The sequence below is a fragment of the Lucilia sericata genome, unplaced genomic scaffold (assembly GCF_015586225.1).
Source record: "Lucilia sericata isolate MDLA Ls3-8-SP2 unplaced genomic scaffold, ASM1558622v1 Contig000227F_arrow, whole genome shotgun sequence".
Classification (NCBI taxonomy): Eukaryota; Metazoa; Arthropoda; class Insecta; order Diptera; family Calliphoridae; genus Lucilia; species Lucilia sericata.
Window position 1 is genome coordinate 280,847 of NW_023994254.1, and position 27,920 is coordinate 308,766.

At 27.8% G+C, this 27,920-nt stretch overlaps 1 protein-coding gene across 2 annotated transcripts in view; it reads left to right on the plus strand.

Moving 5' to 3' along the window:
* Positions 1-27,920, plus strand: part of LOC119602399 (protein folded gastrulation) — a 127,187-nt gene that overhangs the window by 73,745 nt on the left and 25,522 nt on the right. For both annotated transcript variants that reach the window (XM_037953911.1, XM_037953910.1), the window contains one exon: positions 14,508-14,677. The gene's annotated coding sequence lies outside the window, so the exon portion shown is untranslated. The remainder of the gene's footprint in view (positions 1-14,507; positions 14,678-27,920) is intronic.

Consider the following 27,920-nt stretch of genomic DNA (forward strand, 5'->3'; position numbering starts at 1 on the left):
AGGGAAACAAAGATTTCCTACTGTGCCTCCAATCTGCCCCCCCCCCCCCCCCCCCCCCCGGGCATGTTTCCTTGATGTTCAGACCGCATCTTGGTGTATTGCAATCCGCGGGTAGATAGGTGCTACCAATACCTGTAGTCTTCCGGGACTATAAATTGGTGTTGACAATTTACTGCCTGGCCTAGTCCTTGCATAAATTGAAAAGAGGTCTAACCAGAGCACCACATAATCTGGTACTACGGGTGGCCAGTTGCCCACAGGACTTGTCCTGGCTGGTCAGTTGGTTGAGGTTGTGGTTGTGTAGAGGCTGTGGTTTAAACCCAAATTCGCGAGAAGAGTGAGTTGCGGTTAAAGGACTGATTCTACGGTACAGACTATATTTCCGGATAAGTTCGGTGCTGTTGCCGAATGACAACATATACCTCACAGAGGAGTGACTGTGGGACTAAGCGTTGGCAATGAGTTAGTGTTAATTATATATTATATAAGATAAATGTAGGGGTATACGGTGCCCCACCCACCCGTTTACCTAGAATAAGTGTGTCGTATGTTGTTCTCTTATGAGTGTGTCGGATGAATGAGAAGTGTGCTGGGTTGAATGTACAGGTATGCTCAGAGTAAACTCTGTTCATTTCAGAATTACTACAGTAAGTACAAAGTATCGGCTTATTTATGGATTCGTACTTCGGTCTACCGGTTACGTCTCTAGGTGCTGTTGCCGACTCAACAGAGGCGATCTGCGTGATTGTAAACGGAAGTGATGTTTTTGCATCTCGGAAGTGAAGCAACGGGGCAGCAATGGTCAGAGATCAGATAGCTCGAGTACTTCAGCAAAGTGGACCGGCTCAGCTATGTTCAAAAGTTGCCACCTGATTTCTTCATTGAAGGATTCAAGGCTACCCAGTGGATGAAAAAGACCACCGTGAAATAAGTCCCTCAGGGCAGGTGCTATGAAAGGGACCTTTTATGGGAGCTAAGATCAAATTTAAAGCAATTTTACCAAAATTTCAATACCGAACAAACTCCATCAAAAGATAATATTTTTAGCTGTCTACCTCCACTTATTTTGGTCCTTTCAACATGCAGAAACTTATAAAACAAAATTAAAGTCAAGATAATGATAAGAAAGAAAAAATAAAATTGTTTTATTTTTGACCGATAGAGGGCGTCTTTGGAAATCATACAATTTTACTACACCTTTTATAATTTGACTTGAATTAAAATTTCGAGTGTAAATCCTATTAGCTGTTGTTGCAACAATAAAAAGCACAAAAAATTTAAAAAAAAATCCGATGAGAACCAAATAAATCGTGCATAATGCTCATTTAAAGTTAATGTTCATCAACATCAGTTTCATCTAAGTACTTTAATACCACATCGACATTATTTTAAAAATGAAAAAAAAAAATCAAACCCATTCGTACTCGTTTCATAGGGATATAGTAAGTAATAAGATGAGTATTTGAACATTATTTGTGGTAAAATTTTAATTAGATTTTTTTTTCTGCTGCTGCAGTTGGTTTATTCATTCTACTTCTTAGGATTTTGTAGATCCACAACTATATACGCTAATACTTCGCGTACTCTACTTTAATCAGTTGAAATAAATCAGCACGAATTTTTCATTGTAAATGTTGCATTTGGCGCCAAAGTCTTTCCGTTTCATGTTTTTCTTCTTCTACAGCTTGTTTTATTTTCTGGCGATAATGTGCAAAAGTTCAAATACAATGCTGTGTGTTATATTCTTCTTTTTTATTATTCTTGCACAAAAATATACATAAAAAATAAAATTATAGATAAAATTCAATGAGCGTAAATGATGATGCTTTTTTTTTTTTTTTGTTGTGTGTGAAAGACATTGTGTGCTGCAGTTTACTATTGCTGCTGCTGCTGCTTGCTGTCTTATTAAATATTTGATGTAGTGAGAAACAGAGCAAAATTCTTTGGCATGCAAAATCAGTTTTAATAAAATTAAAATTAATATTTGTTTATTATTACTATTTATAAGTTTGTAGCTTTGTTCGTAAATGTTTAATTGATTTGAATACTTTGAAGTGTTTAATTATAGTTTGAGTTTTTTAAAACAAATTTAGATGACATAGTTTTTTGATCAGATTTTATATAAAGAAATGTTGGTGCATAATTATGTTTCAAGATTTTTCTATTTCTGCAACATGTTGCTATCAACATTTGTTGTTTATTCTCAGGCATGAATTAAATTGTTTAATGAAATTAAGAGTTTCTTCGAAGAGTTTTTTTAACTTAGAATCTTTTGGGCTAATAAGCTTATATTGTCATGCACAAGGTAAGGTATTCCTAAGCGATATTTGTTTGTTTAATTTCTGACAGAAACATTTTATAGAAAAAGCATTTAAGTAGTTTTTGCTGGGTTTATTACAGAGTAGTGGTTTTTTGCATACGATCTGGGAATATATTAAAGAGATGTTGTTATAGTAGTCTACTGTTTTTTTTTTTAATTTCCCAGTTTTAATGTATATCTCATGTATTTTTACCTTGATATAATAAAAAAAAATCATTTCTACTATTATTTTTCATTCTATTTATCTCCATTTGAAATTTGAAACATTGATTTTTGTTTGTTTTTAAATTAAATTGAATTGTTATCATTTAAAATGTTCAATACACATTACAATACAATGACATTAACATTGAAAAAACATTAACGAATTTCAGTCTGATATTTTTTATTCTTTATTCAATTTATCAGTAAAAACAAAGTCTATTTTAAAATACAAGCTCCCAAAAACAGTCACTCTCCAAAAAAAAAATACGAATAAACAAAACAAATAAATCTTTTAAATCCTCTGAACAGAGAATTTGTTAAACAAAATGTTAAATGAAACAAAAAATTAAACAAATAAATTAATAAACTTGTTTTTAAAAAAGGAAAAAAAAAAAAAAAAAAATTGGGGATAAAAACAAAAGAAATTAATGGCGCCAAATTATGAACAACTTTAAAACATCATCATCAACATCAAACTACCGAAAAAGGTCACTTGAAAATCTCATAATTTTAATAAATGACTCGTACTATATGAATGTCATGCACAATTTTCCTTAGAATTTCTCCGACTGTAATGAAAATGACGTCTAATGAAAATCCCAAAAATTATCTTAAGTTATAAATAAGAAAATGAAGATTTCAAATCATGCTCAAAAACAAGATAAGACAGCCAAAGTAATGTCAGAACTTTAAAAATGAACAGTCTTTTACATTTCATAATATTTGGGGGGGAAATTACATCTTTTTTTTAATCAAAATGTTTTTAATAAAAAAAAAAATAAACGAAAATATTTAAAACAAAATTTAAAAATCATTTGTTTATAAACAAACGCATTATGTTTTATTTTTTTCTTAAATTTTTGTTTTTGTCTGTATCATTTCATCTTCTGTTTTTTGTATTTTATATAAAAGTACAATGACCTCAGTTGTTGGTACTTTTTCAAATATTTTGTTTAATTAAATGCTATTTTTTATGTCTTATTTAATTTTTTCTTTTTTGTATTTTATATAAAAAAATCAAACATATCATTATGAGGAATTACACAAATATTATGCATAATAATAATTAATTGACATTTATAATATAATTATAGTAAAAAGAAAACAAAATTGTTTTTTATATAAAATTTTTATTTGCAGTTAATTAATAAAAAACGTGATTTTTATATAATTTTATAGTAGCAGTATACATAGCTAAAAAATGTATTTTTTTAGTATTTTAGAAAAACCTATAATAAAGCATCACACGTTTTTCCCCATATTAGTTTAGTAAAAAAATACTACACAAGTGCTGAAATCCTCTCACTTAAAATGCAGTAAAAATAAGTTTTAATAGTTATAGCAGAAGGGGGACTCGGACATGTCTCTGGTGTTCAGGGTAGATAGTGACCACAATTTGTATTAGATGTTGGGGTTTTGTTTTTATAAATATGTATGTATGTATGTATATTCAATATTAAATTTTATTTAAATAAATAAAACTAAAATCTTAATTATCTAATAACAATAGATGGAAAATCAATCAAAAAGCAAGTAAGAGTGTTCTACCACCATTTGGGGTGTAGGTTCAATTATGGATTGATCCACATAAAATTTGGCAAAGAGATTTTGGCTCGAAAGAAACTTTCTTGTGTCGAATTTCATAGCTATAGGCTTACTTTTAAGCCTGAAGGGGACCTTATATGGCGGGTAGGGCAGAGAGGTGTTGGCTTCCTTATGTCAAATTTCATCGCTATATTCCTATTTTTTAATAGGTAATGAGCGTTATAGTCATTTTCTAAACGGTACCTTCAATTATGAACCGATCCTCATATAATTTGGCAGAGAGATTTTTATATGATATAATTCGACATATAATTATTTATGTCGAATTTCGTCGCTATATTTGTATTTTTAAAACAGTAACGGCAGTTAAAGCTGTTTTTTGAGTATCATCTTGGGTCTATCTGAAAACGTGGACCGATATTGCCCATTTTCAATACCAAACAAACCTTACCTATAAGTAATATTTGTGAAAATTTTAATTCTCTACCTCTTTCCGTTCGGTCCCTATTGTGCTTTCAACAGACAGACGGACTGACAGACATCGCTAGAGCGTCTTAGAATTTAATAAGGAGCCATATGAAATGAAAAACAATTTTATGATTTTCTTGGTGCAATTTTACAATAGTAATTTACAAATGTCCACGGATGTTATGAAACACTAAATTGAGTCATAATGTCCATGAACGTTCATTTCATTGGCTACAAGGAAATACTGTGATAAGTTGAGAATGTTTAGAGTAAACTCCAACACACTCAACCATGAAGGATTACAATGCACCAAGATGAGGGACTTTCATCAAGGAAACATGCCCCTGGGGGTGGGGACTATATATAATATATAGATATAATTTGGGACGTTATGACAATTTTAAAAGTGTCTATAAGCAAAAACACACAAAGTCCATGGATTTTAAAGAGTCCTTTTATCAAAAAAAGGCTTAATTTAGTGAAGCCGGTATTCGAAATACCCTAGAGCTTAAAACAATTGGGCACGGCCGAAGGCCGACTATCCAGGACACTTTTTCAAAGGAATCCAAAACGCAACATACATCAAACTTAGGAGCAATTCTTTTCGGTATAAGAGTGTCCCTTTCTTAAATTCTAAACAAATTTTCCAATAAAAGTGTCAAAATGTCACGTCCATGGACACTATGACACTTTTTGGTGTGTCTAACCTCCATGGACATTATGACACTGGACATTATGACACTCCACCATGATTTTATCTGAGAGAGAAATTAAAGTAATATTGATTTTAATAAACCTATATGATTCTTCGTGTTTAAATTTTATCGGGAAGTATTTCTGGGAAATCAATTATACTCGGAGAATATGGATTTCTACTGATAGTATATGCAATTACATTACTAAACTTCTTTTATGGAATGGAAATGGTATGTAATAATAATTTTTGCATTTAGTGTAATCCCATAATGATTGTAAAATGTATTATGACCTAAAACTCATTCGTATTAAATATTTTATTAAAAATAATCTATTTTTTGTTTAAATTACATTTATCAATGCAACCGAGTTAAAACTTTACTTTAATTGTACTACAATTAATTTCATCATATTAACTAATAACTTTCAGATATAGTTTTTTTGGATCAGGTTTTAATTAATTAAAATACCAAACATTTAATTGAATTAAACAAAGAATCATTTAAAACACACGAGGATGATGATGATGATACAAGTAAGTAGGTATGTTAATTTTTTTTTACAAATTTATATTGTTAAAACACAAAAGTATTTAAATATTTATTTGTTTTGTATTTTGTGTTGTTGTATAACTTTTTTAATTTATTAAGTATTATTAAGTTTTTATGCAATCTATATAGTGTTTTAAAGTTTTTTTGTATTTAAAGTTTTTAGCTTATTGATGAGCAAAGACAAGTTTGTTGTTTTTTTGTTAAACCTTTTTTTCATGATAATATTTTTAACGGTGATTCCATAGTGATTAAAGTCAATATACATAATTAAAAAATTAAAAAAAAAAATATATTATTAATAAAATATTGCATAATATTGTTAACAAAAAAGCCCTTAAAAGATTGTTTAAATAAATAACTTTACAAAAAAAAAAAAAACAATTTAGCGTGTAAATATTATACAATGAATTGAACAAAAAACGAAAATCAATACAAATTTTAAACAAAATGTTAATATTTTTTTATAAAAAAACCGCTAACGTAAAAAAAAACAACTGTTTTTTATAAAACTTTATCTTTTTGTAAAAAAAAATAAAAAATTAACTGGTTTTTAATATTGTTTTTACGTTTTAAATTTTATAATTTATTATTTACTGTTCATTTACCATTTGTCTCTCCTTTATTTATATTTTGTTAATTTAGCTAAAGAAAGTGTTTAATTAGGTCAAAATTTCAATAAAATTCTGTATTTTTTACAAAGTTTTAAATCAGCTAAATTATTCCTATAATGAACTAACTGCCAGACAAGTAGAAATTATCTATATTTAAAAAATTTTTAAAAATCAGCCAAAATAAACACTTAAAATTAATTAATTTTAATTTGCTTAATATGAAAATTTGTTGTTGATTGTTTTGTTCGCTGTGTATTTCTTTAAGACATCAGTTTTTTGTGTTTTTTTTAACCCATATGAAACCCATTTGTAAATTTTAATGTTTTAATAAAATTGTTGTGTCAATAAAAAATTAATTAATTAATTTAGCTTTATTGTCAGTCGTATGAAGTTGGAAAAGAATGCTGCTGTGTTTTTTTATAACTTTAAATTAATAAACAGCAATTAGACAAAACGATAAAATGTTGAAAATTTGTTTTAAGCTCATAAAAAAATATTGGTAAATATTGGGTGCGAGATATATTGCTTTATACTTTTAAAAATAGACTGGTCTAAAGTGTGGTAGTCTGGTCTATGGACTGGTCTAGTCTATGGTCTGGTCTATGGTCTGGTCTATGGTCTGGTCTATGGCCTGGTCTGGTCTCTGGTCTGGTCTATGGTCTGGTCTATGGTCTGGTCTATGGTCTGGTCTATGGTCTGGTCTATGGTCTGGTCTATGGTCTGGTCTATGGTCTGGTCTATGGTCTGGTCTATGGTCTGGTCTATGGTCTGGTCTATGGTCTGGTCTATGGTCTGGTCTATGGTCTGGTCTATGGTCTGGTCTATGGTTGTCTATGGTCTGGTCTATGGTCTGGTCTATGGTCTGGTCTATGGTCTGGTCTATGGTCTTGTCTATGGTCTGGTCTATGGTCAAAAGCCTGATCTGTAGATTGCTTTATAGTCTAATCTATAGACTGATCTAAGTACTAATCTATTGCCTGTTCTATAGACTGGTCTTTGGTCTGATCTTAGGAGTGGCCTATAGTCTTATTTGTATAGTTTTCTGTAGTATATATATATATAAAAATATAAAAATATATTCTGATCTGTAGACTAGTTTATAGTCTGATCTATAGACTGATCTAAGTACAAGTCTATGGTCTGATCTATAGATTGGTCTTTAGGCTGATCGATGGAGTGGTCTGTTGAGTGGTCTATAGTAGACTTGTTATAATCTGATCTGTAGACTAATCTTTAGCCTGATGTACAGACTGGTCTATAAACTGATCTAAAGACTGGTTTATGTTCTGGTCTATAGACTTGTCTTTAGTCTGATCTAAGGAGTGTCCTATAGTCTGATCTGTAGAATTGTCTTTAGACTGGTTTACATCCCAAACTATAATCTAGAATATAGACTTGTGTATAAGTAGTGTGAACTATTAATTTAAAAAAAAAAAACACTTCAAACCTGAATTTTTGGGGTGAATTCAAAATGAATACAAAATTTCGTTAAATATTTTCCTCGAAAAACAGCAGCTTTATGGCGTCTAAAATCAATATATTTATATTTTTAGTTTCAAAAGTTTCTTAATGTAAACTTTATTAAAATCGCATATGGTAAATAATTAAAATTTTGCATTTTTTACATATTTTTTGTTTCCAATTTTAATATTTTATTCTTGATTTTTTGTTTCTGCATCTTTATTAAAATTTTAATACTTGTTTTCGCATAAAATTTGCACAAACAAACAAAAAACGATTTAATGAACAAGTGGCAATTCAAGGCAACTAAAATAAGAATATTAAGGATATTCAAGTCTTAAGTTCACAAATTATGAAATAGAATTCAATTCAATTGGGACATTTCCCCTGAGCAATCACATAACTAATTTCTGAATTTTGAATTATTTTTTTTTTTTTTTTTTTTTTTGTAAATATTGATGATTTCAAAATTATTGCAAATTTACTCTGAACACCTTTATTAACTTCCCTAAAATTTTCAGACAACAAAATATTTTATAAACAAGAAGTTTAACAATTTTTTTCTTCTACTTTAAGAATCACAAACTGCAACTTATTTTTAAGCTGCAAACAATCAAACAAAACAGCTACAAAAATAACCCAGACGTCGCCAATGTGCATAAAAATATTTTATTAAAACAACGACGATTGATTATTGCTAAAAGTACGAACAAGTATTAAGACCTTTAACAAAAAATGACGTGAGATTTTAAAAATTGCTAAAAAGCAACAACTTTTATACAAACATATACGACGTATTAAATGTAGTACTTTAAAATCTAAAAAAAATCTTTCTTAATAAATTTAGCATGAAATTGTTTATAATATGCATACAAAATTTTAAATTTAATAAAAAAAATATGAAATTAAACAATAATCAAAGTATCGGAAATATTTGTAATAAAAAAATTCTTGTATTTCTAGACATGATCTGTTTTAGTAATGATGGACAAAAAGGAAGTAAAGCTAGACTTTTAATGAAAGTATAAATTCTTGAATTAAATGATTAAATCAATCATTTTGACACGTGCCTAATGGGAGTTTACTGCTTAGACAAGTGGTATTTTTGCAATGCCGGGTATGAAGAAACTTGTTGATATTTAAAAGTTTTAAGAATTGAGTTTTCTAACTAAACTGTTCATTAAAATTATATTCTTTCTAACTTTCATAATTCTTTGATTATGTTTATATTCTTAACTTATTAAACATGTAGGCTATGGTATTTTTACAATAGCTAAGGCGTAAGAAACTGATTTATATTTACTAGATTATGGACAGTGTTACATGTTTAAATATGTATGTATGTTTAGTTTTGCAATATATATATTCTTATTTTTTTAACATTATTTTACTACATGTTGCATTTTTACAATGACAAAATTATAAGGTATAGCTTTGTTATAAAAACATATTCTTATATTTGTTTATAAACATGGTTAAACATGTAGTATTTTTACTACATATACTTTATATATATTTATATATATTAACATATATTTGTTTATAAACATGGTTAAACATGTAGTATTTTTACTACATATACTAGATTTTCAAGCACATAATAAAGTTTTAGAAAAATTTTAATAATCTTTTCTAAAATTATGGAAAAAATGATCTTCTTATTTAATATATTTACTATATTTACCTCATTTGTCGAAAAATTTTCATAGATTTGCAATCGTTGCTGAAAATATGTAATCGAAAATTCAAATACAACTTTACAATTATTTTCTTTGTAGTCTGATTATGTTTGTATGCAAATTCCTAAGAAATTTCATTAATTAAGGATTAACCCCCTTATTCACAAACAATTTTTTTATTTTATAAAAGGTTTATAAAACAAAATTTTCATACAAAATCTAATTTATAAACAATTTATAAAATAAAAATTTTGTTTGCGAATAAGGGGGTAAAAATATATTCTTAAATTAAAATATTTTTTTTGCCATTTAATCTTTTTCATCAGTAAATATACACACGTCTTGCATTCAACACATAAACAAATATTTACTATAGTTTTAGTTTGATTTTTTTTTCATCTTCTATCATCATCATTAATGACCATTTATTTCAATATTTACAATATCATGTGTAGTATTGATAATTTTTTTTAATACTACTGATAATTACGAATTGTATATTTGTTTGTTATTGTGCATCGCATCATAATTTTTGCTTTATTTACAGGCTTTAAACAGTAAGTGAGGGTTAATTTTCAACCAGAAAAAAAACTGGACGGATTTTTCTACCAACCTTGAGCTCTTATTATTTGTAGAATAAATATGATGATCAGTTATGTCCTTAATTGAGTCTTTTTCTCATCTCACTTTATACAGAAAAGTGTTCTGAAATGTGGTACTTTTTGATATCAAAAAACTTAAAAAAGTAAACGAATTTATAAAGTTCTTAAGCTATTTAAGTTGATCTGTCTATTGATCGTATGATATTGTCGAACAATTTGGTACTTTTCTGCCAAGCTTGAGCTCTACAATTTAGTGCTATTTAAAAAGTATTGTAGTTTTCCCGAGACCTAAAAAACTGCTATGTTATTCTGTATATAGCTCTAAAACCTTTTCAGTTGTTCTGCCCCTAGTAGTAGACGTATGAGAGCATCAAGAGCCTTAAGGGTAAAAAATTGCCACCTGAACATAGGTCATGAAATCTATTTCACACAGATTTGAAATTTTTCAAAATTATAACATTGGAAAACTCTGGAAAAAGTACCAAGTACCATTTCAAAATCCCTCTTTTCCCATTCCTGTTATTTACACTATATATTCATGAAAATTTTCTATTCAGTTGTATTTGTTTGCAAATAGTCTGTTTCTGTTGTTGTTGTATTCAATTTTTCATTCTTGTTTATAAAATTCTTTACGTTTTTTTTATGTAAAACTTTATTTTGTTTTTGTTGCCAGACTTTGTATGACAACTGGCTGCATACACACTCGGTACATTCCGTAACCATTTGTTTAGATGTTTGTACTTTATTAATGTCATACAGTTTTTATGAATTTTTTCAGTTTTTCTCAAATAAAAAGGGACTATAAATTTGTTTACAGCATTCTAAGTTTGGCTTAAGTTATAAATGTATTCGGCTGCGACGGTTACTACTAATGTTTTGAAGACTTTTTAATGTATAAAAAATTACCTTTTTTAGTAATTTTTCAATAAATTAGCTATTTTAAATTTTCATTAAATTTGCTATTTTTAGTAAATCTTCGATAAATTTGCTGTTTTTAGTAAATTTTCAATAAATTTGCTGTGTTTAGTAAATTTTCAATAAATTTGCTGTTTTTAGCAAATTTTCGATAAATTTGCTGTTTTTAGTAAATTTTCGATAAATTTGCTGTTTTTAGTAAATTTTCGATAAATTTGCTGTTTTTTGTAAATTTTCAATAAATTTGCTGTTTTTAGTAAATTTTCGATAAATTTGCTGTTTTTAGTAAATTTTCGATAAATTTGCTGTTTTTAGTAAATTTTCGATAAATTTGCTGTTTTTAGTAAATTTTCGATAAATTTGCTGTTTTTAGTAAATTTTCGATAAATTTGCTGTTTTTAGTAAATTTTCGATAAATTTGCTGTTTTTAGTAAATTTTCGATAAATTTGCTGTTTTTTGTAAATTTTCAATAAATTTGCTGTTTTTAGTAAATTTTCGATAAGTTTGCTGTTTTTAGTAAATTTTCGATAAATTTGCTGTTTTTAGTAAATTTTCGATAAATTTGCTGTTTTTAGTAAATTTTCGATTAATTTGCTGTTTTTAGTAAATTTTCGATAAATTTGCTATTTTTAATAAATTTTCGATAAAATTGCTATTTTTAATAAATTTTCGATAAAATTGCTATTATTAGTAAATTTTCGATAAAATTGCTATTATTCGATAAAATTGCTATTATTAGTAAATTTTCGATAAAATCGCTATTTTTAGTTAATTTTCGATAAAAGTGCTATTTTTAGTAAATTTTCGATAAAATTGCTATTTTTAGTAAATTTTCGACAAATTTTCAATTTTAGTGGGTTTTCGTTAAATCTACTACTTTAAAGAAATTTTCGTCATTTTGCTATTTTGTAATATTTTTAGAAAAATTTTGATTGATTTCCTACTTTTAGTTGAACAAAATTTTTGTGTTTGATTTCTGTAATATAAAATCTTCCGATAAAACTTGTAATTTTAAACCACTTAAAGTTTTATTTTTTAATGTTAACAAATCCGATTTATTAAAAGTTAAAACATAACTAGTAACCCTCGCATAAACAAACACTAATGCAGCTACTGCTCTCCATACATCATTATTATTTTTCCTTTTCATTTTACTATTTGTATTTTGATGCTGATGATTGATAACTCATTTAATAAAGATGAGTAAATAATCATGAATCTACAGAGTGCAGATAGACAGACAAACAGAAAGACAGACTTTCGCATACAACACGCATATCATCAGAAGTAGTAGCAGTCGGTCGGTAGGTCGATTGTCGCGCTGGTTGTCATGAGCTAACGGCCATAGTGCATGACGATGTATGTATATGTGTAGGTATGCATAATGTGTGAGTGTATGTATAATGTTTGTTTGTAAATAATGAAAAGTATTATTGACACTATAGTCATTCATTATTTACAAAAATGTACGGTTTTATTGGGTCAAGTATTTTTTTTGCTGTAATATTTTTTCTTTCTTATTTATTAGGGGAAAAATATAGAAAATGCATTGAATGCTTTTCTGTTAAGTATTAGAACAGCAAAATCTGTTGGTTAAAAGAGATTGATGGCTACATAAAATGATTTGGTATAATTTTTTGGTGTTATTTTTAACTAATTAGAAAACAGGTTTGGAATATCGTAATATTTTGCAAATTTTTTTCAAAATGTTTAATCATTCTTTTGTTTTTGACTTTTAATAATAGATCTATTTTGTCATATTGTATTTAATTTAAAACAAATTATTAGATATTTATATAATGACTAAATATGAACTTAAATTCTAAACAAAAATCAATAATTTTACTTTAACAGAGACTTAATAGCAAGAACAAAATGACTTTTATGTTTAACTAATAAATGGGTGCTTTTGACCTTTTAAGGTCTTTGATTGTAGAATAATATCGAAACAAAATAATCTTTAAATTTGTAGTTTTTTGTACTCAACACAATTAAGGTGATGAGGGTATGAAAGTTATAGACATACATACTTACATATACTTTACACAAAACATCTATAAATAAGACTTAACTGACCTTAAAACTTGAAATTTTAAAAGCTTTTTAGGCACGTGTGGAAATCTACAATATTAAGGCAGTTTTAGGAAATTTTTGATAAATTGTATTTTATTTATGAAATTCTTGATAATTTTCCTTTATTTGAGAAATTTTCGATAAAATTCTTTATTTAGGAAGATTTTTTATAATTTGCTTTATTTAGGAAATTTTCGTTTATTTTTGTTATTTAGGAAATTTTTGATAAATTTTTTTATAAAAACTTTAATAAATTTCCTTTATGTGGGAAATTTTCCATAAATTTCCTTTATATAGAAAGTTTTCGAAATTAGCAAATTTTCGATAAATTTCTTTTATTTACGAAATTTTATGCGTTTGTGCTGATGTTTGTAACACCCAAACATATTGGTCCTACACCCACCTTAAAGTATAAAATCAGCTCAGAATCCCTTTCTGAGTCGATTTAGCTATGTCCGTTTGCCCGTCCATCCGTCCCGGTGTCCTTGTAACCCTTGTGCGCACTCTACAGATCGCAATTTTCAAGATAATTTGATGAAATTCGGTACATGACCCAAGGAAGCGAAGCCTATTGAAAATGGTTAAATTCGGTCCATTATTTCGTATAGCCCCCATATAACCATACCCCCCGAATAGGACTTCTGAGCTCATAAATATGTTAAATGTTCTTGTATCACTTCAAAAATCGGCAAAACTTTGTTTTATATAAGTCTTAATGATACTGCTGATTTCTATACTGATCGGACCTCATTTGACCCTATTCCTCATGCAAAGTCCTCTTCAGAAAATGACTTGATGGTCAAAATTCACATATAAACACTAATGTTACGATGATATTCTGCATAAATAACTGATGTAGACGTAAATCCCTCTACCAAAATTTATAAGGATAGGGCCATATTAACACCCTTCTCCTATATAACCTCTGTTTTGTAAAATCCCTTTTTTGTCAACAAATTCTTAAAATATTCCTGAATTAAAGTAAAAATTAAATTAAAAAATAATCAAAATTTGTAAAGTAATCACTAGTGTAGGGCATGGCCGATCATATGATACCCTACTTTAAGAAAATTCTGGTTTTGGGAAAAATTTTCAATAAATTTTCTATTTAGAAAAAATTTATGACAAAATCTCAACTTCTACAAAATTTTGAATAAAATTCTTTCAAAAATTCTCCGAAAACTGTATTTCATATTATAAGCTGAACTTTATCACAATGACAAGTTTTTGATTAGTTTTCAATTCCTAGAATTAGACGCTAACATGTCTGCTCACAACCTAATAAAAAATAAACAACATTAAAATTTAATCATAGAATTGATATTTTTGTTATTTACTTTTGATTAAATTTAAATTATTTTATGTTTCTCTCTTTTTTTAGCATCCATTGATGAACGTTTTCAACACTAACAGCAAAAATTTACCCGCAGAAGCCAAGAAATAAGAACCACGTGATATGAAATATTTTATGGTTCAATTGTTCAATTTCATTGTGACTGACTGCTCATAACATTCAGAATACACAATAGTCAACAAAACTATATTAATGGGGTAAGTAAAATACGAATACTACGTAGTAACTAAATATTAAATTTGATTAAATATTGTGAAATATGAATTTTGCCAACTCCTCATATAACATTTGCCATAAACCAATTGGTAATAAGGGGGCAATTGGGAAGAAGAGAGACTGGAAAATATGTTACAAAATATTTAAGCATGATTTTGACAAGAAATTGACATTTTTTTCGGTACTTGTGGTTGAAATTTAAAAAAAAAACAAATATTTGTATATATGAAATTGTTATCACATGTATTTCCTTTATTGTATACAACCATAAAAATGATTTATATACAAAATACAAAATTTGTTGCTGGTTCTTCGTTGTTTCTTTTTTTTCGTACAATAATTCGCTATATTATTTATTTTATATTATATATGTTTTTTTTCACATAAATTTTCTTAAGAGTTGACAGGTTTTGACACTATCACCAATTTTTTAATGTTCCCTCATACATATGAACACATACATACATATTTCTGCACAAATACAAACACCCGTAACTACATAAAAGTATACTACATATTTTATACAAAACTATCTTTCATTCATTCATACGTAAATTTGTATTTTAAATATTTATGTTTATGTGCGATTGTTTTATGTGACGTTATAAATTTTTTATTTGCAATTTATACTGTTATTTAAATAATCATTTGTTAATGAGTCAAAGTATTTAATTAGTGTTCATATATATGAATGTCATTCTATATGTGAGAGATGGGTATAATCGTGTGTGTGTGTGTGTGTGTTTGGTTTGATTATAAATTTCCCACCAAGCATAAAGTTAAAAGTTTAAAATTTTTAAATTTTTAACATGTTTAACATTTTTAATTTTTTAAATGATTTTCATATTTATATATGTTATTTTGATTTAAAAATTTTATTTTGTCTTTATTTTGTGTGTTTGCTGGGTTTCAATTGGTATGTTTATTAGTTTCTATGTGTGCAAGCGTTTTTTTATTTAATAAATTTCTTGGTTTGAGGTTTAAGGTGTGAATAACACTAGTAATTAATATTTAATTTCATCAAAATGCGTAATTTAATTTGAAATTGTATTAAATGTATACATAAATTTAATGATTGTACTTATAATTGTACTCGTTGCTACATAAATTAAGGAGATGCCAAAAATAGATTCTAAAATTGATCATAACATCAGTAAAATGTTTGAAAAAAAGTTTTCTATTTGATGGCAAATGTAATCTTTGTCAAAAAGTGCTTAAACTGCTCGAACTCGTTTGTTATCGTTTCTAGAACTAGAATCGGCAGAGAGTTCTAAATTCGCTCTTTGGCTTTATGTTTATGTGTAAGTTTACGACAGTGATATGACAAGAGCTCTCTTTCTAGCACTTTGCTTTCAAACGTTTATATGCTCACAAATGTATTTAATGTCGAAGTTCTTTACGTGAACACCTGCCGTGTTGTCCTATTTCACGGTGGACTTTTTCAACCACTGGGTAAGCTTTTGTGACGACTCACCACCGCTCCATTGTGCTTCTTACACGCAGGTGGCAAATTTATGTATATGGAATTTCCGGTCCAGTATACGTGTACTTTGCTCAAGTACTTGAGCTATCTAATCTCTGACCATTGCTGCCCCGTTGCTTAACTTCCGAGATACAAAAACATCACTTCCGTTTACAACGTTTATGGGATGGCCTCTGTTGAGTCGACAACAGCACCTAGAGACGTAAGATTGAAGTACGAATCCATCATATAAACCGAGACTTTGTTCATACTCACAGTGACACACTGTGGTAAATGTGGTATAAACAGATGGATGAAAGCAATCTTATACAAGTGATACCATTCAATTTTCCTTGCTTGTCCAATTATCTTTATAGTAAAGAACATACCTGTACAAGGAAGGAAAATTCAATGCTACATTTGTATAAGATACCTTTCGTCCAGCACCATTCAACCCAACGCACTACTTATTTATCCTACACACTCAAAATAGACATAAGAAACAAGATGCAATAGCAGCGAACTTATCCCGAAATATAGATTTCACCGTGCATCAGTCTTTTAACCGCAATTTACTCTTCCCACGAATTTGGCTTTAAACCACAGTCACTACGTGGATCCCAAAAGAACCTCAACCAACTAACCAGCCATCACAAGTTCTGCGGGCAACTGGCCATCTGGTTCTCAGGTTAGAACCCATTTCAAATCATTCCAAGGACTAGCCGAGGAGAGAAATGACAACAACAGTTTATTGTCCCGGCAGACTAGAGATACTGGTAGAGGGTAAAGTGGTGCATGAAAGATGAGGGTCTTTCATGAAGGAAACATGCCCCGGGGCGGCTCACAAATGTATGTATAAAAGACAAATAGAACCATTCAATAGCAAATCTTTGCTCTTTGTCTATCACTGGTTTATAGTACATACTTGTAAAAACAAGAGGGCCAAAGGGCTCTTTGGCTATCACTGGCTCTAAAATAATGTTCATAAATAGAAGTTTTATAAAGTTTTCTTTCATATTTTAGAAATTAAATTGGGCATTTTGTTAATCTTAGCATTGCCCTAATTAATGTCATGGTTATTTATTCCAATTTAATAGTTGGTTTATAATTTATTTATGTATGTAGTTTATATTTAATAAATGGCATTTGTTAATTTTATAAAATTTATGATACATTTGGCTTAACAAAAACAGATGAGGTTTTATTTTTGTAATGGTGTCAAAAGGGAAATTTTGATTTCCACAATATTTACTTTATTTGGGAAATATTCGATATTAATAACAGTTAGCGTGATCTAATGTTGAGGCCTTACAATGAACGATTTTCAATGGGTAAAATTCTGCAATTCTCAGAAAATATGTATTTTCAATTAGAATTATACTTGTTGTTTTTCTTCTTGGATATTTTCTAATAAGAAACATTTTTATAGTCTATATTGTATCGATCTAATTTCCAAGCATAGCTTCCATCTCTGAGATTTTTTCGTTAAGCAACTTCATTTGAAAAAGTTTCAATAAAACAGGCCAACGATGAAAAACCATTTTAAATAATTTTCACTAAACCCAGTGTTATTTGGAGGGCTGATTCCGAATATGAAAATAAAAAAATCGTATCAACCACCAATTTTCCCCATTTTCATCTTTTAGTCCTTCTGACTCTATACATGAGTCCCAAATATAAAATTTTGTAATTTTACAGAAGTTGCGAATTGTGGCCGTTTTTGCTTCTATACTTATACTTTAAGTTATAAAAATGGATTCTAGAAAATTTTAGAGCGATAGGACCACGATGTATGGTGACACCAATGTTCTGAAGTGGAAAACGATTTTTACAAAAATTTTGTTACTAAGGTTGTGTGCCAAACGGTAGCAAATTTCTATGGTAAAATAAAATGTTCTTATGGTGGAAAATATTATAACTTTTGCTGTGCCAAACGAAATTTTTTTGATTATATGAAATTTTGACAATTGTCTCTAATTTCACAAGAAAATCTGCATTTATTTTAATAAAAGAAACACTTTTATTGATTTTTTATTATTAAGATAAATTTCTACAATCACAAATGTATTATAAACTAAAAGTATAAAATATTTTATAATATATAAAACACAAAAATTGGTTAAAAATTGTAAAATGTTTTACAAATTTCTCCTATTCTTTAGTGTCACAAAACACTTATCTGACAAAAAATTTAACAAATTTTGGAAAATATTGTAATAAAACCATGTTTTTATCCTCATTGGATAGTGTAAACCGTATTTGGGGTATAGTCATAAATGGAAACCCCTTCAAACGGCAGTTTCATAACTCCAGTTTTAAACTTTTACCAATTTTGTTAAGCAAATTTTAAAATTTTTCTTTCAGTAAAGAATGAAATAAAATAGTAAAGAAATTAGGTCGATATCTCTCACATATTAGAAGTACCTGCGATTTGAGTTTTGAGGATTTCGGAGAAAACAATTTTTTGTTAAAATTTTTGGAAAACAGGTTTTGTTCTTTGCTGTTATCCATTTTATATAAAACTTTTTCAGATAATACAATTTAAGATAATTTGAAACATATGTATGTATATCTGAAGTTTTAGTTACGTCGAATAATGTTAAACCACAAACTGTGAAGATCAAACTCAAGCTATGCAATATTGGGAAATCCTCTTGAAATTTAGTTAAATATTATTTTGTTTTCAACCGATTTAAATGATACTTAGGACACTGAAAAAATTCAAATTAACCCTTAAACGTAAATATATTTTTTATAGTTATTCGATGTCATTTTGCGAGAAAATGGTGGCTGATTTCAGATTCAGTTTCAACAGCTAAAAATACATTAAAAAATAGTACATTTGGTTTTAAAAGCTTTCACAAACCTTTATTTCGTTTTGGAAAATTTGCGATAAATTTTCAATGCAAAATTGTTGAAGAATTCTATATTTTGTGGAAAATTCTAGAGCTATGAAGTCTCTCCCCCGTATTCATAAAGTTATTAATCATTTATTTTAGGTTTATTACACACATTTTCCATACAAAATTCTACAATAAACCATCAACAACTTTATTAAGCGTTTATGAATATGGCGACATGTGTATAGAAAAATTAGGAATAAATTTTGGAATCGTGTGAAATTTATTATTTTTAAAACAACTTCTTAAAATTAAAAAGAAAGTTATGTTTAAAAAAAAAACATATTCCCTCTACAATTCACAGCACAATTCGAGTATAAATTTCAATTATTTTCTAAATAATAATGTAATTTTTTAATCACCTGCATAAATACATACTGTATATAAATGTTTTTAGCCATAATTTGACCATAAAACAAATTATAAAAGTGACATTAAAATAAGTTTCTTTTAACAAAAAAAGAGAAATAATAAATTTAGGATTTAAAAAGCAATTATTACTTGTTTTTAATAATATTATTTTTTTTTTGCTGCTTACAAGCACTTTAAATAAAATTTATGGTTATTTAAAAAAATATGACCACATAGTAACAAAAAAAAATTAACAAAATAAAAAAATAATAAACTCGTTATAAATATAATTAAACAAAATTTTATAAAACATAAAAAACTGCACAAAAAAAAATACAATAAATAAAAAACTAAACATAAAACAATTAAAAACACTTAAAATTTTATACAATTTTAGTTTATTTTATTAAAGGTAAATATCATAAAATAAATAAAATAACTATTTTAAATTACAATAAATTTTATTTTAGTATTTTTTACTTTTTTCGTGTTTATAAAGTCACGTTTATTGTTTGTATTTTCAAGTTGATTTATATTAATTTAATGTTTATTTACAAAAAGTACACACTTTTTTTCGTTTTTTGATTTTTTTTTTTAAAGAAAAATTATAACAATAAGTTCAGGGCCATTTGAAATGTAATGGCCAACAATAATACTTAGTTTTTTTTTGTTTTTGTTTAATTCACAAATTATAAACAATTCACTTTTTGAATATTTAATGATTTTGTTGTTGTTATTGTTGAAAATTTTTTGTATGTAATTGTGTTTGTATGTGTGTGTTTATTTGCTTAATTTTGTGAAAAGAAAATAAACGTATTATTTTCTTATTTTTTTAAATTAATTAAATATGTGTATTTGGTTTGTTGGCATAAGGATTTTATTAGTAGTAATTAATTAAAAGTTTTAATACATTTTTGAAAAAAAAAAAAACTGTTGATTCTACATAAGAAACACCATTTCCCAGGTTAATTTTTAAAAGTATAATTTAAACTTTAGTTAAAAGACGTTTAGCCATAAAAATAGATCTCTAGATTTAAATTTTGTTAAGAACTCTTACAATGAAAATTTTTAAATATTTTTATATTTTTTAAGAAAATTTTGTATTTGAAGAAATTTTTTATTTTCAAGAATTTTTTGATAAGTTTTCTTAAATTTTTAAAAAAATTTTGATAAAATTACTATTTTTGGAAAATTTTTGTTTTCATTTAAATTTTTAGAAAACTTTATATAAAATTTCTATTTTTAAGAAATTTTTGATAAATATCTATTTTAAGGAATTTTTTGGCGATTTGTTTACAAATAGAAAATTAAAATGATAGATAATAGTTCATCATCTTCTTATATATACATATATAAAATAGTAGCGTTACTGACTGAATCCTGAAATGACTGCAACCTAGAATCATGTAATTTTGTCAGTAGATGTGTTTTTGTTTAAGGAAATTTGTACATTTAGGGTTAAAAAAGGGAAAAACGGATATAATAGGTTTTCTTAATTATCTTACGTAATATTAGTGATACAAGAAAGATTTAAAATGTTCCTGTATCTACTCTTAAAATAAGCAGATGGGTGTCTGGTACTTTTTTGAAATTCGAACTTTTAAGGGGTAAAAATGTGTAACAAATGTGATTTTGGTACCTTTTTTGGCCCTTTATAACTTTTTAACTAATTAACATAAAAAAGTTTTTGTAAATATTTTGGATATATCTTCCAAAATTATGAGACACTTGTTTCGTACTTTTTTAAAATTCAGTCCTTTTTGAGTGTAAAAGGGAGAAAACTGTATTTTTGGTACTTTTTTTTAGCTCATTAAGAAAACTTTTTCGATTTATTGACATATATCTATTAAATTGCGTACTAAGTCTGTAATATTTTCTATTTCCCCAAATGGGGAAAAACGGGAAATTTAATTTGTTCAAACTTATTGATCCGATTTTTATAAAATTTTAAAAAATATTGGTTTATTATTTTAGAATTCAGGTACTAAGGATCGACTGGGTTTTATCTTTGTTATATAGATTTAAACACTTAATATTTAGTAAACTTAATTCTCTAATAAAAGTCTATTCCTAGGCGAAAAGGGGGAAAATGGTACTCTTTTTATAAGTAGTTTCCACAAAGGTAGAATTTATTCCACATTTGGTACCTATTCTTGGTTTCTTCAAATGATACTGATCTATTATTATTAAACATATATTTGAATAAGATTCATTAAGAGAAAACTTTTTAGTACTTTTTATCTCTCAAATGGTACTTTTTGAATTTTCTAAAATATTCAACTTAGAAACATAAATTTAAACATTCATGGTCCTAATTGAATAATAATCTGTAAGTGGGGACTCTTTAGTACTTTTCCATTCTTCACATGGTACCTTTTGTATTATGTATAATGGGAACCGGAACACATGGCATATGAACATAGAAATATAAAACTGAGTGAATGAGAATCTAAAAAGAGACTTTTGGTACTTTTTCGTTCATCAAATAATATTTTTTAGTTTTCTATAATATTAAACACAGAAACACACAATTTTAGATTGAATGGGAATCTCTAAGAAGTATTTTATAGTACTATTTCCTTATTCAAATAGTACTTTCGAATAAAAAATTTGTATGTATTTAATTTTGATACCCATGGTATTCTAGTTCATTAAATTCCTATTTATTGACATATTCCCTAATTATTAATGAAATAATTTCCTTATATTCTCTATTAATATTTTCAAACTGATAAGCACATCAGAGGTCGCAGTAGTGGCTTATTTATCAGGATCAAAAAAATTGTCATTCTTATCGATCGGTCAATTTCAAAGTGATTTTCTTAGATTTATCAAAATATTACCTAAAAGGAGCAAATTTTTTTATTACCTTATACTACTACTACTGTTTACTTAAAACCCCAAAACCAATAGCCTTAAAATAATTAAACGAAAACTGTTTACAATTTGAAAATAAAAGAAAAGTCAACAAAGTTTATTAAACGAAACAAAAATTTGTGTTGACACGATCATAAAAATTAAATATCCAATATAAACATATTTACCTGATAAAATTGTTACTTTTTATAGGTTCTCTTTTAAATTTAACGCAAACAAATTAAACAAATCAATTGCTTTAAAAAAATAACAAATATGTTTGTAAATTTATATGTGTCAGTATAACTTTTTTTTGAGACGAGAAAGGAGAATGTAAAAAAAGAAATGTTTTGACCCAATTTAAAACGATTTTTATGACGTTCTTAAATTTTTGGTCATTATTTACCCAAAAACAAAACTATACAAGATACCACGATTGATAAAATATCCAAAACCCCAAAAAGAAAATAAATTATATTATAAAAAAGCAACAACTTACCTCTAATGAAAATGAATGTATTTAGTGGCTGGCTGGTTGGTTGGTTGGTTTGGGCTGGTAGTTTCTTTCAAACCTAAAAAGTAAACGAGAGAAAAAAGTAAAATTTATAAGTTAAATAAAATTTGTTGACATATGCTAATTAAGATAAATGAGTTGGTTGTTTGGTTTCATTAAATTATATATATATTTTTTTAAATTCAAATGCATATCAGGAACCAAACATAATTTTATGTTTGGTAGAAAAAAATCAAAGTTTGTTTGTCTTTAATAATAGAGAAATAATATTTTGATAATTTATATTATTTCATAAAATAATATTAACATTCAAATACAGTTAAGCTAATTATTCTTAAAAAATACATACATAAATACATATATTATTATAATTAAATTTTTTTAAATGTTCCAACTTTGATTTTTAAACCTGATATTTGAAAATTTAATTAATAACACAGGCCAACGATAGAAAAAAACTTTTTAAATAATATTCACTAATTCTAGTGTTAGTTGGTGTACTGATTCCGAATATGGAAATAAAAAAGTCATATCACCCACCAATTTTCCACGTTTTCATCTTTTAGTCCTTCCGACTGTATACTTGAGTCCCAAATATAAAATTCTGTAATTTTTCAGCTGTTGCAAATAGTGGCTGCCTCTGCCTCTGAACATAAATATAAGAATACTTGCAAGTTCCACCGATCCTTTACTGCCAAAAAATACTTATCTGAGAAATATTTAATATATTAGGGTACAGTCATAAATAGAAAACCCTTCAGACGGCAGTTTCAAAACTCCAGTTTCAAATTTTTACTAATTTTGTTAAGAAAATTTTAAAATTTTGGGAAAATATCCATGTGACCTATAGACAATAAAGAAGGGAATAAAATAGTAAAGAAATTAGGTCGATATCTCTCACATATTAGCGGCACCTGCGAAGTGAATTTTGAGGATTTCGGAGAAAACTATCTTTTGTTAAAACTTTTGTAAAACAGGTTTTATTCTTTACTGTTATCCATTTTATATAAAACTTTTTCAGATAATACAATTTAAGACAATATGACACATATATATCTAAAGTTTTAGTAAAATCGAATAATGTTAACCCATAAACTGTAAAGGTCAAACTCAAGCTATGCAATATTGAGAAATCCTCTTGAAACCATAGTGAAATATTATTTTGTTTTCAACCGATTTAATTGAAACTTATGATAAATATATAATGAAGACCCGTCTTTGTGATGACACCGAAAAATTCAAATTAACCTTTAAACGTAAACATATTTTTATAATTATATAAAATGTCCGTAATATATGAACAAAATATTCGATCTCATTGTGACTAATTAACTAAACTTTATACCAAATTGCTGTCTCATAAGCTTTTCTACTTCCACATGTATGTAGGTTTACGCTATAGAGCTTATTTTTGACACTCTAATGATTCTATATTCCAGCAATCCTCATAAGAGGAGGTTGAGAGCTGAGATTTTCTCAGATACAACCCCAGATCTTTTTGATTTAGAACATAAATTAGACAGAAGATATAGAACTCTCTCATGAGCTTTCCTGCTCAGAGAGCTCAGTTTCCACAATCTGATGATGCCTGCTCTATTCCAACAATTCACCGAACAGTAAAATATAAAAGAAGCGTTCTTTCTTGAAATATATTGAATACGACATTTTGGCATATTAATAGATATACATCTGTCAGTTCGATGGTCATGTGTTCGATTCCTAACCAAGAGGTCTGATAGTGGCCTAGATGTATTTCCTCGGATCTGTTGAAACATACATCCTATTTTTAAGCTAACTAATCTAGCATAGAATTAGTTTATAATCTTTTGGTAATCGAAAGCGTAGTAAAAACTGATTTGTCGAAGAATTTACAGGTTTTGTCCTTTCTTTTAGGGGAGTTCCTGTTTAAATGGGTGTCCGAGGTGTGTAGGCTTTGTGGATTGAACAGTATCGTAAAATAGGACAAGTTGTTGTAAGTTAAATCAGACCTCCGGTAGTGGTTAGTGTCCTAGTCTGGTAGACCGGAGGTGGTGGGTTCGATTTCCACCTGAGGCACTGGTTAAGGAGCGCACAACAGGCCCGATAGAGGCCTAGATGTATTTCCTCGGATTTGATGTATATACATCCTCCTTTCAAACTAACTGACTAACTAAATCAGACCTTCGGCATGATAAAGATAGACCCTGTTTATATAATGTGTTTGAAAAAGAACCGGTCTCTAATCTAATAAACTAGTAATGGGATTAATTTTACGTCCATTGCATTCCCCCCTGGGAAGTGTATTGTTTCATAAAATCATCTTAAGAACTATGGAAGGAAGTTAAACAAATTATAAGATTAAGAAAACATACATGGGGTAACAACGAGTTGTGTAATTTTTAAAGCCAGATTTGATTAACTTGCAAAAGAAAAATTCAAAATAATTCCGCCTATTCAAGGCCGAAATGCAAAACATATTTCACAAAAAAACTGAAACATGTTATTATTTTAAATTAAAGTTTAATATTTTTCTAAAATAGATCAACAACCTACATGATTGCCTTGGACAAAAAAATTTTTATGCAAAGGCAATAAAAATTGCACAGTAAGTTACAAAATTATGTAAAAATGTGGAATTAATATAGACCACTATTTGGGGAGTAGTTACAAACAAATTATAAACAATTTAAAATCTTGGTAAATATTGTTTATTAAGTAGTTTTCAAGGACAAGAAATACCGAAAACAAGATAGATAAGTGACACATTTTTTATACTCAAATAATTTTCTACATACAACAATTATTAGGGGTTTTTTGGGTGCTATTTTATGATACTCACACCTTATGTATGGTATGATTGCATGCATATACGCAGACAAAATGACAAATTGTTAAGTACGATAACATTGGGGTATTTTGAATTTTTTTTTTATATTTTCGTTTGCCATAAACCTTCAATTGAAACTATTGTTTTAAACAATAACATTTAGTTAATAATAATTTTAAAACACCTTTTCTATGTTAAAGTTAAATGACCTTTAAAAAAGACCAACAATAATTTCATTTAATGTTTTTTGGGGATATAAACTGTTATTAAATTTGGTAATATCTATTAAAATAAATAATAATGTTGTTAATAAACAAATACTATTTTTAGTTTTTATATATATTTTTTTGGTAATTTTTGGGGTTTTCTGTATAATACATTCACAAAAAAATATTTTAAAATCGTATAAATAATTTTTCACATTTAATTTCAATAGTTTATTTACCTACAATGTTTAATTTCATGTGTTTGCATTTAAATTGTATATATTTTTTGTCAATTCCCACCACCTTCTTTCAATTTTGCAATAACTACATTTATTGTTTTTTTTTTTTGTTCAATTTTATTTTATTTGTTGAATATTGCAAAATTTTATTAAAAGTTCATTACAGTTCACTTGTTTTTTGTTCACTAGTTTTATTTATTTTCCTTAATTTTGTTTTTTTTTTTTCGATTTTCAATAATTTATTAAATAGTTTAACTTGTGTTATTTATTATTGTATTGAACATTGCATCGACATATTTAATGTTTGATTGTACATATGAACTATTTATTTGCATACGTACATTCACATACGAGTAATATTATTAATAAATAAATACGCTTTTTTAAATAATTTTTTTTGTTAATTTTTTCTTTCTTGTTCCTACATACAAATTGTGTTTGTCTCATGAATTTTTCATTAAATATTTCAATTTTTGTTCATTCAGATATTTTTCATTTATTTCATTTTATTGTTCATTTGTTTATTTATTTATGTATTTGCTGTTCATCATTTATTATATTTTTAAAAAGTTTATTGAAGTTTTTGTTGGTCTATATCAATTGACAATTGTTTTTAATGCTAAAATAATAGTAAAGTTGATTTTCAAAAGAAACTAATTTTAATATAGAAAAGGGGCCGAATTCGTTTAACTTTAGAATAGGAATGCATTTTAACATTTTATATTTTATTCGACTGAATCCGCAGCAGCTGATCCTGTCAATTCGATTATTTAGAAATCGACAATTTCAAAAGACCTTCAAAAACGATCCCCCCGGGGGCATGTTACCTTGATGAAAGACCCCCATCTTGGTGTTATTGCAATCCCGGGGAAAGAAGTGCTACCAGTACCTCTAGTCTGTTGGGACTATGAACTGGTGACGATCATATGTATCCTCGGCACTTCCTTAGAATTATTTATCATGGATTCGAACCAGTGAACCACATAATCTGGTACCACGTCAACCGTTAGCACACAAGGCAAAGTTACGGACTTTGTCTTGTCAAGGTTATTGAAGTGGCTGTGGTTTAAATTGGTTAAAAGACTGATGCACAGTAAAATCTATAATTCGGGATAAGTTCGGTGCTGTTGCCGAGCCAACAGATACCTCATAGAGGAATGACTGTGGGACTAAGCGTTGGAAATGAGTTGGTATTATCTATATATGATAAAGTATAAATGTAGAGTTATACGGAACTTATCCACCCGTATACCTAGAGTGAGTGTGTCGGATGTTGTTCTCTATGAGTATGTCAAATGAATGAGAAGGGTGCTGGGTAGAATGGTAATGGATGAAAGGTATCTTATACAATGATTTTTCCTTCCTTGTCCAAGTATGTTCAGGGTTTACTCTGTTCATAGCCGATTTACTACAGTTTGATGCATTCGTGTTTCGGAAAAGTTCGGTGCTCTTACCAAGACAACAGATACCACACGGAGGAGTGACTGTTTGATTAAGCGTTGGAAATTAGTTTAAATTAAGTGTATATGATACGGGATGGATGTAAGGTTATGCGGACCTTATCCACACATATAGACATATATAGAGTGAGTGTGTCGTATGTTTTTCTCAATGAGTGTGTTGTATGAATGATACCATTCAATATTCCTTCCTTGTCCGAGTATGTTCAGGGTTTACTCTGTTCATACCAGACTTACCACAGTGTGTTCTTATTTAATGGATCCGGGCTTCGGTCTACGGATTACGTCTCTAGGTGCTATTGCCGACTTTACAGAGACGATCCCATCTGCGTAGTTCTAAACGCAAGCGATGTTATTGCATCTCGGAAGTTAAGCAACGGGGCAACAGTGGTCAGAGATTAGATAGCTCGAGTACTTGAGCAAAGTGCTT